The sequence below is a fragment of the Micromesistius poutassou genome (genome assembly GCF_964030765.1).
Source record: "Micromesistius poutassou genome assembly, chromosome: 17".
In the NCBI taxonomy this organism is placed as follows: Eukaryota; Metazoa; Chordata; class Actinopteri; order Gadiformes; family Gadidae; genus Micromesistius; species Micromesistius poutassou.
The window spans coordinates 5,828,626-5,843,893 of NC_140287.1; the positions used below are offsets into that span (position 1 = coordinate 5,828,626).

The 15,268-nt window shown below is 43.4% G+C and overlaps 1 protein-coding gene across 1 annotated transcript in view; it reads right to left on the bottom strand.

Annotated features, from left to right (window-relative positions):
• Window positions 1-13,324, bottom strand: part of daam2 (dishevelled associated activator of morphogenesis 2) — a 72,670-nt gene extending 59,346 nt beyond the window's left edge. Inside the window, exon 1 of the mRNA XM_084481806.1 lies at window positions 13,185-13,324. The gene's annotated coding sequence lies outside the window, so the exon portion shown is untranslated. The remainder of the gene's footprint in view (window positions 1-13,184) is intronic.
• Between the last annotated feature and the right edge of the window lie 1,944 nt (window positions 13,325-15,268).

Sequence of the window (15,268 nt, forward strand, 5' to 3'; positions counted from 1 at the left end):
CACCATCCAAAGCTTTGAAGTGGTGCTTTAAATGTGCCACCCACTGCCCAACAAACTAACAAAAAAGGAAGGAACACTTTGTCCTAATACGACACGTGAACAGTTCAACAGGTCAAAAAAAGGTGACCTTTGACCTTAATGGCCACCACGCCATGCCATCAAGTGCAGGCACCATACACTCCTATCACAACCGAGAGACTGGGACGACTGGTCCCGTCCCAACAGCTGTCCTGCATGAGGTTTTGGTCATGCAGGCTTTCCAGCTGATTTACTCTGCCATCAAATAGAGGCAGCAACCCCCCTCCCTCCCTCCTTTCTCTACATCCTGTTCCCCAGCTACAGTACAAATGTAGGGGGCTGGGGGTGAGGTGGGGGTCCCATAAAGTCTATAGTTGACATTCTTCCAAGATGGGGGTGACCGCTCGGACTTTAGAGGCATGGAGGATGTGGAGGTTGTTGTCATCGTCGTGTATTGGGTCAGGATGGGCCCAATCCCACACCCCTTTTCAGCTGGCTTGAGAGAAACAGTTCTGAGATGAAGAGTCCTCGAAACACATAGTTGATGCTGGGTTTTTGGTCAGCATTATCCTCCTTTGTTGGTGGTCGGTCAACAACCTCTCTCTCTGTCTGTCTCTCTGGGGCTGGAGGATATCAGATGAAAGATAATATCCAGTACACAAAATAACTGATTTACTGTCAAATCAGTATTAAAAAACAACAACAACAACAACAGACCTTTAACTATCTGCCATTAAATCATTGAATCTCTTACTAACTCTGTTCCTTCGCAAGATTAAAAAAGCAATCTCAAAAGGAAATGAGTAATTCCATCAGTTCCTTTTGCTTGAGCAATACTTTTTTATGCACGTTTACCAACAGCCACAGTAGCCATGAGCGATAGTTAATACAGAGAACGGGAGCTCAGGGAGCAGGTATGGTGAGACCTCTTGCTCATAGCCTTTAATAGGTTGGCTAAGGGTGTTGGGGAAAATCGAAGACAGGCCCTTTCACAAGAGAGTCTGAGACCCTGGTCCCTAGACGAGGAGCGAGCAAGCGAGAGAGAGAGAGAGAGAAAGCGAGGGAGAAACGGGGTCTAAATAAAGGCCATAGAGAAGGTGTGGAGTGTTGGTGAGGGGGATTACAGTGAGGGATATACATTACTCCTGAGTGGGGTGAACAGGGGTGTTGATTAAAGCCAGCTGCGCCTCCACGCTCTCTTGGAGGGCCAGACACTTGCCGTGCGCCACGTGGCACAAGGCCTCACCATAGATAACAAGAAAACAGACAAACCTACTGAGTACATAGATGACACACCAATGATGAACCCACACCTTGAAACAAAACCACCGCAAATACACACAGGCACATTTGACACCAAACATCCAGACTCTCCCAAAATATAACATAACATTAAGAGACATCGGTGAACATGTGAAAGCACTCATCAGAACGAAACCCATTAACACTGGCAAGAAAATGACGAGCTGTGCATTTACATGGAGATGTACACGAGTGTACAAAGAAAAGTTATTGCGAGAGGCGGGGAAATTGTGGAGGCCAACCAAAGGACACTCCATATATATAGTGACCTTTAAAACTGTGAATGAACAAGGTCTGCATCGCAGCATTTTAAGTCACTGAAAACCATAGAAATCTCTGCCGATGTCAAAATTTAAAAGACTGCATTTCACATCTGTGGTGGAAATAATGCATTATACATCTAATATAATCCTTATCCAGCACCTTGAACCCCCAAAATCATGGAAGTAGGTTAATGGCTTCTGTGCCGGCTGCCTGCAACCAACACACATTGTTCCCATTATATGCCATTGAAGTTAAATGTCAGGTCGATTGTTGGGCCTTTCGATTGGCTGTCACACGGTGTGCTGACAGAGAAAGATGTGGGTCAGCAGTCTAGCCCCACCACCACCACCTCCATCCTCGCTGTACTTCTCCGTTTCCTTTATAGAACAATTAGTCTGTGACTTTTCCCCCGCATAACACTATAGGCGATGCAGTTATTGTACCATTCATTGTTATGCCTACAATGGTCACGAAGGAACGACAACCCTCCCCTACCCCACCCCCCACCCCGCCACAACCCCACACACCCACACACACACATGCTCCTGACCTCTTTAGCCCAGAAGTGGACCCGGAAAAAACTCAATGACCCTTCAACATCTTTCTCCCTCCATGTTTACACCATGCAGGCTTTACTAGACAGCTGGAACAAAATATGCAATACCTTCCATAATTATAGCCATTGATTTTGAATACAAAAAAGGACAAGAGCGTGTGAGAAAAGATGTGGAGAAACTGATTGATCATAGAATAAAAGGAAAGATGACAGCCATGTTGACCTTGTCTGGCAGTAACAGCCTTTTATAGAACCAGTGGGGGAGGGGGGGGGGGGGGGGGGGGGCGGTGCGTCTATTGATGATGGAAATAGGGACGGCTATAACAGAGCTGTACACAGTCAGTCGGTTTTAGAGAGTGGACGGACAAACTACAGCCACAAATAGATTGCCACACTCTAGTATACTGTAATGCACCTGCCATGTTTTTCTAACTTGATTGTGAGGATTGTTATCAAGAGGGAAGTGTATATCAAGGGAGGAGAAAAGAGAGCTCTGGATAATGTAGCCCACAGCTTTGAGGCCGCAGACGAGACTGACATCTGCTTATAAGCCCAGTTTGGCTTTGCAATGAGAGATGAACAAAGACACACCCATACACAAACATAAATCTATGCAAAGAAAACAAGTTAAATATCACACTGCTCCCTGCACAAACACCACTCTCCCAGCAGGACTTCCTCCCACCATTCTGCTCCCAAGATTGGCTCTTCCTTTTCCTCATCGGGTAGATGGAATGTAAGGAAAGGCTTTTCCATAGCATTTATTTTTAGTCTGAACCCCCCCATCTTATCCAAAGTAACTTACAGTAAAATACAGATCCAGGCAATTAGGTAAGGGTGAGGCATTTGCTCATGGATGACTCCAGGTAGGCTGTGGATGGAAGGGTGTAGGTAAAGAGCTCAAACCCCCTTGTTTAACCTTCGGATACAATTGTTTTTTCATAGGCTCGTGGCAGATTCTGTTTGGTACGGAGCACTGCAGAAGGAGAGCGGTCCAAGGGGGTGAGATAAGGAATGCAGGAGATTTCCTGCTTTTCGGCACATCGCTCCCTAAACATCGCCTTGGTTTATGTGCTGCCGAATGTCGCCAAGGCAACCTGGCAGTGGATCAAGTTATCCGTCAGAGGAGCCGTGGTAATCGTGATGGTGTAAGAGAAAAATGGAGAGGGGGAATGCAGAGGCTGGTCTCAGTCAAACTCTTGATCAAACCAATGTATCCATCATCCAATGTAGTGTGTGAGTTAAACTATGAATATCCATTACTAGGCAAGTCTACAACATGTTGATAATATAGGACAAGTGACATCAGTCATCACATCATGTCTCTGAATTTCTCTTAAATAGGATACAATTCATACAAATAGCGCAAACATTGCTAGGCCCATGCTGCAAATTACATTATATAAAAAATGTAAAATAAACATACACCACATGGTTATATGTTAAGTCAGATTCTTTGCTGGGCAGAAAGGTGGTGTGAATTCAATTCCGCATACTAAACTTCAATGCAACCACAGAACCAGTATCACATTTAGCATAAAACCATTTCCATAAACTGGATCAAGCTGTTGATTAATTGTAAATTTAAGGGATTTACTTGTCAGTGCAGCCGGATGGGGTCTGTGTGTGCGTTGTGTGTTGAATGTGTGATCTAGTGGCACTAATGTCTCCATCAGGGGCCCAGCTTGTCTGATTCCCACCCCACATCCCCCCAGCTAATCCCCATGGCTGCTGGACAAGACCCAAACATAGGGGGGGGGGGGGGGTTGTGAAGATGGGAGGACAGTTGAACTTAAAAAGCAGGGTTAGCTGAAGCGATGAAGGTGACAGCTGGTCAGGCCAAGGCCATTCAAGCAAAATATATAGAATACAAAGAGAGAAAACAGTATCATTCTACAGCAGCATGAGCCTGCTGTAAAATATCCTGTTCCAGATTTTGCATTCATACTGTTTCCTGGCTTTGCATTTATTTCTCCATCAAGCCATTGCTGACAGGGTGAACCCTTTTAACACAAATACGCATGCACCAAACAAAGCATAAGTTGCTTATGGCATCTACCATTTCTCTCGCATATAAACTTCTACCCAATAATAGCCTCAAAAATCCCAAAGTGCAAACACCAGAAACAATTTGTAGAAAGGGACTTTCATAAGTTGTAGTGAATACAACTGATTGGAGTCAGAAACTGTCTGCAAAGCTGGTTCTTAAGATGTACATTTTGATGTACCATTACATGGGTCTAGAATCATCTTGACCCGTTGCAAAAACAAATACTGAGTAAAAAAAACATCTTATCTAAAACCATCAGGTAGGTACATAGCTGTACATGTTACGGGACACATACCAAAAATAAAGCTGCTCTGAATGGTTGCTAGGACACGGTTGAGTCCACTTGCTGGCTACTGCCAATTGTTTACCTCCACGCTTCCTGATGCTGATCGCAGATGTAATCCTGATTTATACAACCACTGGCAGGAAAGGCAAACAGAAACGCACTTGGCACGTATGCCCCTTCAAGATGGGAAACAAGAGGATGGGGTCGCCTGCTGTCCTTGAAAGTGACATTTACCAGCAGGAAACTGTATTGAGTGTTAACCAGAGCCTCACGTCATGTCCCTCCCAGTCTGCCAAATATTAAAAAGCCCAATATATATTGGCAAAGCCATACAGTATAGAAAAGTCAAGACCATCTTGAAGATGCTGCATGCAAAGTCCAGATTTAGGAACAGTAGTGGGCATGGGCATTTAAATGTTCAAATAACAACTAGAAAAGGATTGCCTTGGGGGTACAGTGTTGCTGGGAAGGGATGAGGGGTGCTTACGGATGAGGAGGTCTACCACCTATGTATGCCAAATCTGGGTATTGGGGGCACATTCGAGAGCCCAACGCAAATAAACGGCTGGCTTTTCAACAGTCCGTTTGAAGTGCACTAGCAGCAGCACAACCCTGTGCGAGATCAATCTGTCCCTGCCGGAGGGATTTCAACAAGCCTCTCCAGAGACAGAGCCCTTTTCATAGAGCCACTGAATGCCTTAGTTGTTGCAAGCCATGCGGTTTGATGCTAGGCGAGAAGAGTTTTTGCAGAGGACGAAGGATCTGTAGACCAGGTCAACTGCATGGGTGGTGTTGTACATATAGAAACTCAAGATTTAAATAAATAGGCACCAGGGTTTGTCATCTTTGCTGGAAGCTCATAAATTGACTCTACTCTCATTCATCTTGAAACCCAAAACACAATGAGACAGCATATCACTCACTCGATGCATTAGAGCATAGGAGGGAGCCTGTAGAAGACATTAAAAAGGCCACGGCTTTCTATTCTTAAAAAGTGCTTCGAACCCCCGCATAAACTCATTACAGAATTGGATGGAAACCCATTAGAATATACAGATGCCAAATGTAGTAATCCAGAAGTCAAAGAAAGCATTATGACATAGCATGTTAAATGCACAGCAGTTTAGTCATGGTTTCTTTTTAAACAAATGGTGCGATGATATGGGGGGACGTTCCTTTGCAACAGTAGTTAGTTAATTTGTTTCCATGTGAAACACAATGAATACGTTTGCATGTGGAGTTAAAGTGCAACATTGAGTTGAAGGGAAAAAAATAAATAAAATGGTAATGAGTGGGAGTGCATGTTTAGGCCCATCTCAAGTTATTGATCAATTCACCGTCAGATATATAGCTAAGATAGGGTTAGATAGGGCTACTCGATTATGGAAAAAAATCATAATCACGATTATTTTTGGTCAATATTGAAATCTAGATTATTCAAACGATTATTTTTGAGTTTGAAAACATGCATTTATTCATAATTTCTCACTTTGTAAATGAGAACTTTGAAATTTCCCCTTAAAAAAAATACACAAAATTGTCAAATAGAAAATAAAGTCCAGATATGAATCGAGCTGTTCCAATCCAATTTCTATTAAAAAATAAAAAATAAATAAAAATTAAAAAAATCATTTCAACTCGATTATATTAGTTTGGTGATCGTTTCACTCTGAAATCGAAATCGCGATCAAAATTAGATTAATCGCCCAGCCCTAATTGACATTGTCATTTACCTTCAATCAGAAGTTCAAGAGGAACATAAAAATCTGTACCAGTTAGGCTATCTTTTTGTGGGAGTGCAGCCGTAAATCAAGATAGAACTATAATTAAGCAATATGAAAAATAATTACGTTATATTGAGTCACAAAAGAAATACAACATTGAATGCTGGAGTCAGTCGATGACATAGTCAGTAATTCTCAACACACTAACCAAACTAACCTAAACTAAACCAAGCCAAACTCATGAACCGCTGCATGTCTGGTGAAACAAAGATTATGTCCCTCTTTAAAAAGAAATAAAGAAGAAACGGGGTCAGACCTCTTTATGATGCGAAACAGAAAAACAAAAAATCAAGTCAAAATGTAAACAATATTCCATAGCAATAAAAGGCCCTCAGTTTTCATTAAGCACAATTTGACTCCATAATCCAAACAAAGCAAGCCTTGGTATTACATTCACAAGGCAACTTCCAACAGCTAGATGGCACATACATGAAGCGGAACAAGCCTCAGAAACAAAAACTGGAAACTCAAACTAAAAAACTAAACCTATCTCAGGTTCAATATCCTGCCTTGGATTCAGGGGATTCTCGGTGAGGGGAGCCAAAGCAAACCAACCACAGCCTGGCTCGTTCTCAAAACCCAGTGTCACATCAAGATCAATGTCTCAAATTTGGCCCCCAAACTTTTTGTGATTTATTGGTTGGGAGCAGTTTCACCAGGGTTCTTTATCACTATGATGTAGAAGATGAAAATTCTTGTCTTTTTTTGTTTTGGTCAAGAGCTTGCATTCCCTTTGCCTCTCCTGACTGGCCTGAATTAGGAACAATAAGGGAAAGGGAGATACAAAAGCTTTGCCAAGTGGTTAAGTTCTACGAAGAGCGGGTACAGACCATTGGCTTTGGCAGCGTAGAACTCAACTGAAACTCCAGCTCCTTTCAGTTTCCTGGGAGTGGAGGGACCAGAGAGCTGTGGTGAGCTTGCTACTCTCTGAGCCCAGAAGACCCAGGGGGAAAGGCCAGTCCGGAGAGTTGGGGTCTCTAAACGGTCGGTCCAGGAATGTTCCCACAATAAAAAAAAAACTAAACAAACAGAACTGCACAGGGCAATAAAAAAAAAAGAAAATTGCTTGTGTGTGTGATCTGGTATGATTACAGTATCCCAATATACAGTTACCCAGTAGCAGTACAGCAGCTCCTTTAGTGATGTATGAGCAGGGTTGACAGTGTTTCTAGAGTGTTAAACTTAAACGAAAGCTCTGTAAAGTATGTGCCAATAGGGTCAAAATAGGATTTCATCAGAGGATTTGGGGCAAACCCCTCAAATTCATCTTTAAAATTACCTCATTAACGTAATCAAGGTTCCTTAAGGTCCAATACGACAAATACCATCTGCTAGACATTAAAATTGAGAAAAGGGCCGCTGAGGACATCTGGATTGTTAGAGTTCAGGAGTGGGGAGAGGAGGGGGATTCAATCCTGGGAAACTGGCAAGGCAAGATAAAATCCCAAGAGCTGACAATCAAGGTAAAATTGACTGTTGACACTAAGACAATCTGGATCAAATCTCGACACTCGTTGTCATACGACTTAACACTCACTATGTTATGCTCAAATGTTCTCACCCAAGCCTGTTAGCATAATTTAATTGAAGCATTGATATGATCACAATAAACAGGTTACATTTTCTGGAGGATCAAAGACGCATTAGGAAAGCCTCTCAGGTCAAGGTTCAACTTTCAAGTATGAGGCCTATGCTTAACAAAATTAAGTATGACCTCTCCCACCACCAGTATAACCAATTCTATTTGATCATGCTTGGTCAAGTTGGCTTCAAGTTCGGGAATTCTTTGTTCTTTGATGACGGCAAGGCATAGGCTAACATTCCAAAATAAAATTTGGAAGTTCATGTTTAGAGAAATGTTTAACATTCAGGCCTCCTTTTGAGTGGGCCTGCAGAGATCCTCAAACTTCCTTTTATAGAAGTAGTAGCCCCTCAAGCTGGATATCATTGCTATTATAAATAAGAAGCTGGAATGCAGAAGGGGGGAAAAAAAATAAACATCCAGAGCTCTCTTTGTTATCTACTCCCAGCTGTGCAGCTAGAGGCCTGGCTTTCTCTGATGATGTCTTCCTGGCATCGCAATAGTGTTGTAGGGTTCATATAATGTGGTGAATACTCATCAAAATACCGATAGTGGGGGAACTAAATACACACCTCAAATAAAGTCCAAACTACAGCAAACACAGACTTCAACAGTTTCATGAAGCACAGAAACAATGCTTTCATGTCCTTCAGGAAATAACACTTTGCTCTGTGGACATCACCACACTGGATGCCCATCATTCTATGGACAATCTGACTGCATGAGTGCACCTGTGGTAAGATTTGAATCGTTTGACTGAAAACCCAATGTCTTGATACCACTGTGTTGGTAGTCTGTATGCAGCTATAGGTCAGACTGTACAGCAAGAAGCTCTTGAAGTACTTTCAAATACACGTTCCTATGTGGTACATCAGAGGAGTCAGTGAACCCATTTCAAGGTGGGGATGTGGTTGATGAGGTGTAGAGTTTACAAGGGTGTAGTCAATGGGGGGCCGGGGGGACAAAAGGCATGTGCCTCCAGGTGATGCTTGCTACCAAGGTAATTGCAGATGTAAAGGGAGTTTGTGACATGGGAGCTGAGGTAGTGGTGGTGGAAGGGTTGTTTTGTGGGGGGGGGGGGGGGGGGGGTGCTGATGCTTAGTGATGACTGAAGCACTGGGGGCTTAATGAACGATTCCATATGTGCTTCAGACCCCCGGTGAAAGAGTTGCTTTGTGTTCAGTGAGGCAGCACGCGTACAGCTCCCAAGTGGACCTAGAACCCACCCCCCTTTTCCTTCCATCTCCTGACAAAAGCTTCCTGGCTCTCTCTCTCAGTTGCCCAAAGTAATATAAGCCAGCATAACGGGGGGGGGGGGGGGGGGGGGGGGGGGGGGGGCAAGGACCTTTGGACGCCCCACTCTCAGACTCCGTCCTGCAGCCTATTTTGACGGGAGTTAATTGCCTGTGACTGAGAGGCGGACAGGGGTCTGAATCATCCAAACAAGCATTTCATTGAGTTAGAAAGAGGGGGGGTATGCTTTGGGAGTGCAATAGGGTAAAGAAGGGAATGGACCTGTGATAAAAGTGAAAACATATTAGGTTGTTCTGAACCTCGTTGCCCTCAGCAATAAAACCGCCCCATATCCCTAAAGGACAGATTATGCCATTTTAAGAGCACCTGCTCCCCTTCGGTTTATACTTCGGCACATTTGAGGAATCATTCAGCTGTTATGGAATCTTGATGCAAGATATAAACTCTGTGCTGCTGTGCTGTGGTGCTACCACAAGAACCCCGCCCCCTCTCCCCCCCCCCCCACCCCCCCACCCCCCAGCAGATTGAGCAATTTGCAGTCTTGAATTGCTTCCATACTCTTCTTCTTTTTAAACCAACGCTGGAAACGTGCTAGAGCTAATCAGGTAGCCATGGCAGCAAGCTACTGTTTCCAACAACATGCCGCTGGTCCAAGAGGGAGAAAAAAGTGTCAGCCTGACTGCAGCAGCACTACAGAGTGTTTCATAGCAGTGGACAACAATGACACATTGTATGGAGGGAGGGGGAAAGAGAGAGAACAAAACCCAGATACGTCTACGCTAGAATTTAGCATCCGGTGGCTTATGAGATTTTAATTAACTACATGATTGCATAACCCCTTTTTTTGAGTAGGAGGGTGAGCGTGTGACGTGTGCATGTGTGTGTGATGGAATGGAGAGGAAATTAAGACTACAGGGGAAAACTGAGGAAGAGGAGGATGAAGAGAGATGGAGGAGGAATAGAGACTGACGGAAAGAATTGGGCCTTAGAAAAATGGGGAGAGAAAAAAATTCACAACCATTTTCTGTGATGTCTGGGATAAGTAGGGCGAGAAAAGGTTGCATAACATGAACTGCCTTATTTACACTTTTAAACACTGTTTACGAAGGTTTTGAGGACCATTAAAGGCGCAATACCACAAAATTCCAAATGACTGGCAATAAAGGAGCCAACAAATGTACATTAAGATAGCATCGTGGCAGAGCTTGGCGGTTGGTCAAGCACCGTTCTGATTTGATGCCAGAGCTTTCTTGGCCTGCCGAGGCATTCCTGCCACGCCATACAGCTTCTGTGGCTCTGGTATTACACAGCAGAGAACAGACCGAGGCACTGTACGAGTGGGTAAACAGCCCTCCGACTGTTACGCACGCAGAAAAATATACATTTATTTCCAGACAGATATTGTTTAACTTTTCAATTCTATATGATTCGACTATAAAGCAAAAGGTCTGCGAAGGGTGGTCTGAGAGAGGCAGCCTCCACTCAATGAAGAGAAAGAGCTGAAAGGAGGGAAAATAGGCGATGCCTGCCAACCTGTGTTTTATTAGTTTGAAATCAGCCACCCACGACACAGCACAGAATGTGCAAACATCCACCGGAGATATTCCACAGGCAGCAGTATGGTAAGAAGCACAGACCACATTCAAAATTGAAGGTGTATAAACATAAAAAAAGAATGGGGACAGTTTAAATTGTGAAATAGTGATCAATACAGATCAAGTATGGTGTTTTGATCAAATATTTCTCTCCATGTCTTTATATTGGCCAATAATACGCAAGAAGACACAAAGCTGGTACAAGTTCCACAGCCATGACTACTGTCTTATTGCACATCTTCTGAGCAAACAAAATCCATCCAAGACTCGCCTTCCTCTCACAGCCAAGAAATCTGCATGCACTAAGGAAACCAGACGCCTTTGATTATGTGAACCCTGCTGGACACTAAAATATTAATCTGGTTAATCAAACTTTGCCGTGCCTAAAAAAGGATCTTGGGGTGAATTAAGAGAACACGAGGCAGTGTGCTTAATTTTGGCTTTAATGAACATACACCTACCACCCACCCAGCCTGGACCAAGCACATGCCCCCAGGTCGGCTTGGGTCCAGACCTATTCACCGGCTTCTCACCTTACTGCCACGGCGGGCGGCGGCGCCTGCCAAGCATAACATCTGGCTATGGAGGAGTGAGTAAACCTCTGCCTCAGCGACTGGGGCCGAACAATGGGCCTGTCTTTGCCCCCGACTACCCCCCCCCCTGCCCCCCAGTCTGTGGTTTGAGCTGGGGGGCAAGGTGGAGCTGAAGCAGAGTTGTCTAGGTGACTGGCAGACAAACCCACACACGTGTGTGTGAGCATGTTTTCACACACACACACACACACACACACACACACACACACACACACACACACACACACACACACACACACACACACAGTAGTCCAAAGCTTAATGCCTTTAACAACGCTGTAGCCCTATGTATAAACCTAAAAGTGTTGAGGATTTCCAATAATTCATCTTTAGTTGAGAAAAGCAAAGGGATATGTGGATACGTGTGTGGGCTGCATTTTACATCAATACTCATTCCTTAAATAGTCTTTCATGACCGATCTCACAAGCCACTTGGTCCCAAACAATCGTGTGATTCAAATGTGATATCTGAACCATAATCCGGAAAACTCCCATCGACTATCTTTCTCTAAATCTTCCTGGACAGTTGGGGATCATGACAACTTGTTTAAGTCTATCCGACCTGGCCCCGGGAGTAGATGCTAGATACGGTGCCGATGTTCAAGCCAAGTTCTTGACTTGGACTGTACTCAATTTGGTTCTTCGTCTGTATAGCCCAACTACTGCGATCAGCACCCAGCACGGATGCCAGGCGCAAGCTACTACAAGGATTAAATGGTATTGGATGCATTTGCTTTGGTCACAGTAATGGACACGCGTTTGTGTTGCCACTCCGGGGTTTATCACTGTAGACATAAACATAATAATGTGTGTTTTTAGTATCAACTATCTTTATTGGACCGAAAAACGACTGTTAAAAAAAGACTGACTCTGTTTCTGCTACATGTATGAGGTGATACAGTGCCCTCTACATTCGGCTGCTGGAATGACGACATTTATTTTATGCTCAATGAAATGGAATAATTCAATCGATGTCGAAAAACGATATTATGTGTCAGATCACGGTATACATTGAAGGTTCCCATGAATATGACAACGTGGGCTATACAACATACCAAAACACTAACACATAAGGCTACCTAAGATATAGCCTAACTTCAAATTGACAATGACAAACGGTCGTGTATCGATTATGGTCAATGGACTGCATTTATACAACGCCTTTCTAACCAGTAGCCACTCTAAGCGCTTTACAATATTGCCTCACATTCACCCATTCATGCACACATCCACACACCGACGGTGGAGTCAACCATGCAAGGAGACAGCCACCCAGGTAGGGTGAGGTGGCTCAGGACCACCTCGACACCCAGCTGGGAGGACCCGGGGATCGAACTAGCAACCTTCCGATTACCAGCCAACCCGCTCTACCTCCTGAGCCACATGCCGGCGCTTATATGATGTGCTTTAATCGATGACTGCCAGCGACAACGCTAGCTTAGCAGCATCACATTATATAAAAGGATGTTTGATCCTGTTGCGATATTGCGACATTAAACGGCCAATGGGGAGAAATGGAACGTTCATTAAACCTCCAATGGGGAGACATGAAACGTTCAATGCTGTCAATCAGGGTGTCTCGTGGAGCTTGATTGACATTTTACGCAGAGGAGTAAACAGCGTCATAAGCACTCGAGAGAAGGCTGGCAAAGTAGAGACGATAAACACCCAACAGGTCCATGAATACGCTTGAAAAATCCGCCCCAATCATAAATACGCTTGAAAAATCAAGGTAAAAATAAATGGTGCGCCTGGTCATAATGTGGAGCCCATGGTTTATCCGCGTCCGTTGCCAGTGAACGCTGTGTCTGTGGACACTGGACACAACGGAGCTAAACGTTTATATAATAAACATACCGTTATACCGCTTTCCAGCACACACAAAAAATAGCAAACTCACCGAGTGGCTTCATTTGAGACATGTAATGGTTGCTCGATAATAATCCCTTGCTGCTGTCACCATCAAAATAGGATCAAAGCCGCGAGGTGGTCGGAGCCGGAGCCGAGGTCGGTGGCTGCCTCAGCGATCCCTGTTCATTCCGCCGCTGTACACACACAGCGAATGATAGTGGTGAGGAAACGGTCTGACAAGTCGGTCAAAACAGCAGCAGCAGCACCACGCCTCCGCCCTTAAAGGCACCGCCATCGATGATGACAAATCTCCCCCTCTTCCCTCCATCTTTCTCTCTCCCTCTTCTCTCTTTATGTATGGGTAGGCTATGTAAGTGTATGCTTTTTTTTTTTTTTTTTACTTCATCTTTATTCTATTATTTACAAGAGAGACCCGGTGGAAGCACAAATGTACATCAACAAACGTTGTATAAAGCCTTCCTATAAGCAGACCCCACTTAACTTATTGGTATTTTAGGTCAGGACCATATAACTTGGGAGTTAAACTATTTAAAGTGGAGACAATGAGTTGTTATAATTAACTAACTCCACCTCACATAGCCAAAGATAGTGACCATGTTCATTGGTTCCGATTTATTCAATAACCTAAACAAATATGAAGGAGTAATGCTGACGACGGATAAGGATTGTAAATAATCGTTGTTTATTTGAGCTCTTTGCTCTTTGCTCTTTACTCTTTGTGTGGCTATAATCAGGTCATACTAGTCAATCAAACATTCAATAGGGCATGGGTACTTACACATATATACAATAAACACAAATGCAGTCAAAGAATTAGACACTTCTACAAGACCCAATACACTGTGTCGGAATGGTCTGGCTGACTTAACCAGACTATCCTATTGTATAGTATTAATCTCATAATGAACCCACATGCCATTGTGAGTAGTGACTCCACCACCACAAGGAGATGTAAAAAAAAAAAAAAAAAGGCTTTGCAGCAGCATAATGTTCATTTGAGAAAAAGGAAAATATCCATGCCAACCCAATCCAATTGCTGCTCATCATATTAGGTGAAGAGCATTTATGCAAACGACAAGCAAGTATTTTTGTTTGAGTAAAAGTAAAAAAGTCCCCAGAAAAACAATAGGTTTAGTAAAAATACTGTTCTAAACAAACTGTAATGTAAAAAGGTGAGAGTAAAGGGTAAAAGTTATCCACCAAGTAGGTTATTTATATTATTATTGTCAAAGGTGAAAGAACTTGTTCATCACCATGACCGTAAAATAAATAATAAAATACCTTTTATTCTCCGCAGTCCACAACGTCAGACATTTCTTGTAGTTGTTAAGGTTAATGTTAATGTAGTGAAATAACAGCATTTGTCAGTACAAGCAGCCAAAAAATGATGATTGTTATGTGATCATTTTGTATAATAAAGCTGGAAAATGACACTTGGATGGGAAGGCTTTCCCCTCTAGAAATCTTCTGATGCCATACCCTTCTCTTAAAGCTCTCGTATAAAGCTGATTCCTAAAGCGTTGTTCGCTGTAAATAACAGGAGTGACAGGACAGGAAATCACAGCACACTCGGAGCCGAACAAGATGTGGGTCAGCTTCCTGGGAGAGATTTGGCCCAGGCACGGCTGGAAAGCGTATATGGATAAAATGAAGGATATTGAACAAAACAATGTACATGGTTAAAAATGGGCACACACTCACACAATCACAATAGCCCTTCTGGCTTCCGATTCAAACATATTTTAATCTACATTTTTTCAGAAGGCTTCTTTTTTATTATTCAAAATTAAAAACCCCAAAATGAATCAATCGAATCAGCATTAATAACACATGTCGCAGATGTTTGTTTTCTTCTGTGTGTCAGGGACAAACTCTAGACAAGTAAGGAATCAGGACATCCTTCATGGTGTTTAGGAAGATCTCCTTTTACCACAAAGACACTGGAAGAGGAAGAAGGATTGGTGGTGCAGCACAGAAGGCCTTGATGCCTTGGTGCCATCATCGCCTTTTCCAGAGTGGAGTGGATGGCGGCTGAAGAAGTCAAGGAGTGAGGAGTCGAATGCATACGGTGAGATTCACACTCCTATGCATGTCCATTTGAGTGATGCTAGG